The sequence below is a fragment of the Prionailurus bengalensis genome, chromosome A1 (assembly GCF_016509475.1).
Source record: "Prionailurus bengalensis isolate Pbe53 chromosome A1, Fcat_Pben_1.1_paternal_pri, whole genome shotgun sequence".
Taxonomy (NCBI): Eukaryota; Metazoa; Chordata; class Mammalia; order Carnivora; family Felidae; genus Prionailurus; species Prionailurus bengalensis.
The window spans coordinates 109,630,560-109,636,231 of record NC_057343.1 but is presented as its reverse complement, the minus strand read 5'-3'; the positions used below and the strand labels follow the sequence as shown (position 1 = coordinate 109,636,231).

General features: G+C 41.6%; 1 pseudogene; it reads left to right on the top strand.

Moving 5' to 3' along the window:
- The first annotated feature begins 3,257 nt into the window (after positions 1-3,257).
- LOC122479497 lies at positions 3,258-5,252 on the top strand (annotated as a pseudogene).
- Positions 5,253-5,672: the final 420 nt, after the last annotated feature.

The following is a 5,672-nucleotide window of genomic DNA, read 5'->3' as shown; positions in this document are numbered from 1 at the left end:
CTGTATTACAAAGCTGTCATCATCCAGACAGTATGAGACTGGCATAAGAACAGACACATAGATCAACGGAACAGAATAGAAAACCCAGAAATTGACCCACAAAGTTATGGCCAACTAATCTTTGGCAAAGGAGGCAAGAATATGCAATGGAATAAAGACAGTCTCTTCAGCAAATGGTGTTGGGTAAAGTGGATTGCGACATGAAGAAGAATGAAACTGGACCACTTTCTTACACCATACACAAAACCAAATTCCAAATGGATGAAAGACTTAAATGTGAAACAGGAAGCCATCAAAATCCTAGAGGAGAATACAGGCAACAACCTCTTTGACCTCAGCCGCAGCAAGCTTCTTACTTGACATGTCTCCAGAGGCAAGGGAAACAAAAGCAAACATAACTATTGGGACCTCATCAAGATAAAGACTTCTGCACAGCAAAGGAAACAGTCAGCAAAACTAAAAGGCAATCTATGGAATGGGAGAAAATATTTGCAAATGATATATCAGATAAAGGGTTAGTACCCAAAATCTATAAAGAAGTTATCAAACTAGTACCCAAAAAACAATTCAGTGAAGAAATGGTCAAAAGACGTGAATAGACACCTTTCTAAGGAAGACATCCTTGGGGCACTTGTGGCTCAGTTGGTTAAGCATCTGACTTCAGCTCAGGTCATGAACTTGGGGTTCGTGAGTTCAAGCCCTGCATCAAGCTCTGTGCTGACAGCTCTGAGCCTGGAGCCTGTTCTGGATTCTGTGTCTCCCTCTCTCTCTGCCCTTCCTCCCCTCTCTATCTCTCTCTCAAAAATAAATAAACATTAAGAAAAAGAAGAAGAAGACATCTAGATGGCTAACAGACACATGAAAAGATGCTCAATGTCACTTATCATCAGGGAAATACAAATCAAAACCACAATAAGATGCCACTTCACACCTGTCAAAAAGGCTAAAATTAACAACTCAGGCAACAACAGATGTTGGGGAGGATGCAGGGAAAGGGGACCCTTTTGCACTGCTGGTGAGAATGCAAACTGGTACAGCCACTCTGGAAAACAGTATGGAGGTTCTTCAAAAAAGTAAAAATAGAACTCCCTATGACCCAGCATTTGCACTACCAGGTATTTTTCCAAAGGATACAGGAGTGCTGATTCAAAGGGGACATGCACTCAGATGTCGATAGCAGATGTCAACAATAGCCAAAGTATGGAAAGAGCCCAAATGTCCATCAACTGATGAATTATCCATTCATCCATCAGATGTGGTGTGTGTATATGTATGTATACACACACAATGGAATATTACTCAGCAATCAAAAAGAATGAAATTTTACTTTTTGCAACAACATGGATGGAACTAGAGTGTATTATGCTAAGCAGAGTAAGTCAGAGAAAGACAAATATGTGATTTCACTCATACGTGGAAATTAAGAAACAAAATAGATGAACATAGGAGAAGGGAAGGAAAAATAAGATAAACACAGAGAGGGAGACAGCCCATAAGAGACTCTTAAATACAGAGAAAAAACTGAGGGTTGCTGGAGGAGTGTTGGGTGGGGGGATGGGCTAAATGGGTGATGGGCATTAAGGAGGGCGCTTGCAGGGATGAGCACTGGGTGTTATATGTAAGTGATGAATCACTAAATTCTGTTCCTGAAACCAATACTACAGTATATGTTAACTAACTTGGATTCAAATTTTAAAAAAAAGTTTGGGAGGTCTTATTAATTACCATCATAAAAGGTACAGGACTAAAAATTTGAAACCTTGAATTATAGTCCCAGCTCTGCCACTTACTGGCTTTATAAACTTGGGCAGTTAATTTCACATTATCATCTCAGTATTGTCATCAGATGAGAGGTTGGAAAGGACCCTGTGAATGCTGACATTGTAAGGATTCTAAAGATTCTCATATGGCATTTCTCAGCCAAAAATGACAATTGTGGCGTTTGCAGAAGGAATGACCTCTGAACCCCCATGTCTCCCCTCATTTTCTACCCCACCTGCTTCTTCTGACTCACATTGGTCCCCTTTTCTCTCTTCCTCAGGCCCTCCTCTTCTGCCCGATTTTCCCTGTTCAGTTATTTCTGACAGAAGACAAAGGGCCTGTAATTGTCCAAGTAAATCAAAGGAGTTAGCTGATCACTGGGTTGTTAGAAGAAACAGCAGAATTTCTCCAGGTATGACTTATCTGAGTCCATCTGAGTAGGCAATCTCTCTGCTAATCTCCTGTTCTTGCCATTTCCCATAAAATTTTTTATTTATTTATTTTGAGAGAGATGTGGGGAGGGGCAGAGATAAAAGGGAGAGAAAGAATCCCAAGAAGGTTTCATGTTCAGCACGTGGAGCCTGATGCTAGATTCAGTCTCACAACCATGAAATCATGAAGCCGAAATCAGGAGTCAGATACTCAACTGACTGAGCCACCCAGACATCCCACCATTTTCCATCTTGCATTTGGTTCATGGTTATCTCTAGTCTGAAGCTTCCCATACTCAATTTTGGGGACACTGTCCTTGAAATGTCCTGAGCCCCACTTCTATGCGCCTTCCCACAGAAACCTACCCAGTCTGATTGTTGGTTGCCTCATCCTTTACCCTCTGGGTCCACAAATGGCTGAGGGTTTAAGAGCATGAGCTAAGGAACTAGAAAGCCTGGGTGTGAATCACAGCTTTGCTACTTTCTAGCTTTCTGACCTTGAATAAGTTCCATATCCTCTTTGATCCTTAATTTCCTCATCTAGATGCAGGTGCTGGATAAACTTCTTATTGTATCTTCACTTAGGTGCAGGCTTGGGAATACAGAGTTCCTAGACTGCCTTGAGGGTTGTCCACCTAGTTGGTTAACTAGGTTTGTTTGTTTGTTTACTGCCAGGTTGGTGACTATGGTATTGGAGGATTCTTTGAACCTCATTTGGATTATTTTTTGGTAAGGGCAAAATGTTACTCCTCTGAGCTGTGTTTCGAGTGGCAGGAGAAGGTCAGAGCTCATATGGAAGGTTTGTCTTCTTCTCATGGGGCCTCTAAATTATTAAAGATAAATCTTTAGGGACTGTTTTAGAATAACACCCCAGAAGAGAAAAAAGCCTTTACCCCCTTCTCCTAACGTGATGATGTTTCCTTCAGCACCTAGAATTGAGATGACTTCTTGGGATGGAAAGTGATAGAGAACTGCCCTTGGTTCCTGAGACAGGGGTTAGGGGTCGCATGTCATCTGGGGCAGGTTCCCCTCTCGGTGCGCCCCCATGGAGGAGACCAGGTGCGCATGGCTGCAGCCCTAGATGCTCTCACCTCCTCCTGTATGGCAAGGAAGGCACTGGCTGCGGGAGCTCAAGAGGGGGCGGCCTGTGCAGCCTGTGTGGGCATGTGAGTGGAGGTGATCAGGGCCAGATAGTGGAGGGGAAGCCACATGGCCAGCCTCCAACTGGGGCTCGAGCTACTCTGCCTGGGTTTAAAACTTTAAATGAGAGTAAAGAGTATTATTTATAAGAAAATGGGAGTGAATAGTCATCTCTAAAACCTCTTTCAGCCTTTTTTCATAAGAGAGACCATATTAAACTTACATATTTGAAGACTGCATAATCCTGCCTCCAGCGCCAGTCATTTCTCTGTTTTGTGATCATTGTGACTCATAAGAACTTTTTCAGTAACGAATGAAGTGATCCAGGGGCATGGAAAATACAACTTTTACACTGTTCTGGGATTGGCTATGAGCTCCAGCATTTTCATTGGCAAGAGTTTCATTTTGAAAAAACAAACAAACAAAAAAACCCAACAACAACAAAAAAACAAAGTCTTCTGCAAGTTGCCAGGAAAGGCTCCAAGAGAGCAGGTCAAGGTGGCCATGCATATCTTAAAGAATCATTGTGGTGGGCTGGATTGCTATCAATGGGAGCAGGTGAGGTGGCCAACTTTGCTGCATATGCCTTTGCACCAGCCACCCTTGTGACTTCATTAGGAGCTCTCAGCATCCCAGTAAGTGCATCCTTTCTTCATACACCCACTCTAAATGAAAGACATAATTTTCATGGGAAAATTGGTTGTTTGCTAAGTATTCTAGAATCTATAGTTATGGTCATTCATGCTCTAGAGAAGAGGAGATCAAGACTTCAAACGAAATGTCTCATAAGCTGGGAGATCCAGGTTTTGTAGTCTTTGCAACCCTTGTGGTCATTGTGTCATTGATATTAATCTTTGAGGTGGGACCTTGCCATGGACAGACAAACATTCTTGTGTACATAGAAATCTGCTCTGTAATCAGAGTGTTTTTGTTGTCCTGTGTTAAGGGCCTGAGCCTTGATATCAAAGAGATGTTTGCTGGAAAGCCTGTGTTGTGACATCTGGCCAGGATTCTGCTGCTGAGCCTTATAGTCTGTGAGAGCACACAGATTAATTACCTGGGCAGGGCCCTGGGTATATTCACTACTTTCATTCTCACTTCAGTATATTACATATTTTTTACAACCTCAGTTTGAACTGGTTCAGCTATTCTTTTTTTTTTTTTTTTTTTGAGAGAGAAAGAGAGAGAGAGAGAGTGCACACGCACGCTCATGAGTGGGGGAGGGGCAGAGATAGAGAGAAACACAGAACCTGAAGCAGGCTTCAGGCTCTGAGCTGTCAGCACAGAACCTGACATGGGGCTCAAACCTACAAACCACAAAATCATGACCTGAGCCAAAGTCAGACGTTTAACCAACTGAGCCACCCCGGTGCCCCATGTTTAGCTGGTCTTTTTTTTTTTTTTTTTTTTTTTAATTTTTTTTTTTCAACGTTTATTTATTTTTGGGACAGAGAGAGACAGAGCATGAATGGGGGAGGGGCAGAGAGAGAGGGAGACACAGAATCGGAAACAGGCTCCAGGCTCTGAGCCATCAGCCCAAAGCCCGACGCGGGGCTCGAACTCGCCGACCGTGAGATCGTGACCTGGCTGAAGCCGGATGCTTAACCGGCTGCGCCACCCAGGCGCCCCTAGCTGGTCTTTTTAAGAAGTGGCAAGATATGCGTATTAATGATGTCGATGGTACTTTGATGGTACTTTTACAATCATTGTGGGAATATTCTTGTTGCATGCCTCTAAAGATATCAGCTTTATTCTAGGTAGTCTCCCTTTGTCTTTTTGAAAGACAAAAAAGCAGTGAATGGCAATCTCTCTAACATGTATGAAGTTCTTAATAATAATGAAGGAAGCTTAACCTGTGGAATTGAAGAACACAGTGATGAAAATATCTCCTGAAGAAATGGAAATCTCACAGCTTTTTAAAAATTAGTGCAATTAAAAGATGAATCTATAATTGGATTATAAAGTGAATTTGAGTATCAGAATGTGACTGAAAAAGCATTGTTCTCAACGAATGTTCTCTAGAGACAATCTTTTTTAAAGTTTCACTGAAATTGACCAAGAAATTATTTTTCTTATGTTTACATGTTGGTAGTTCACTAAAATGACCTCATTACATGGCCAATTTCTATTGGCCTTGTATTAATATAGAGGTGTTTTAAATTTTCCTTTTGCCAAATCTAAGTGCATTGACAGTTTTAATTCCATAAAAATGTTTTATTTTTTCATTGGTGATGACAATCTGAAATGTACATTTGTCATCCCCACTCCATCAATCCCTGACCATTTGGAGGGTTTTTGATTTAAAAAAGAAGAAAATTTTCCTAATCATTATACTGTGAT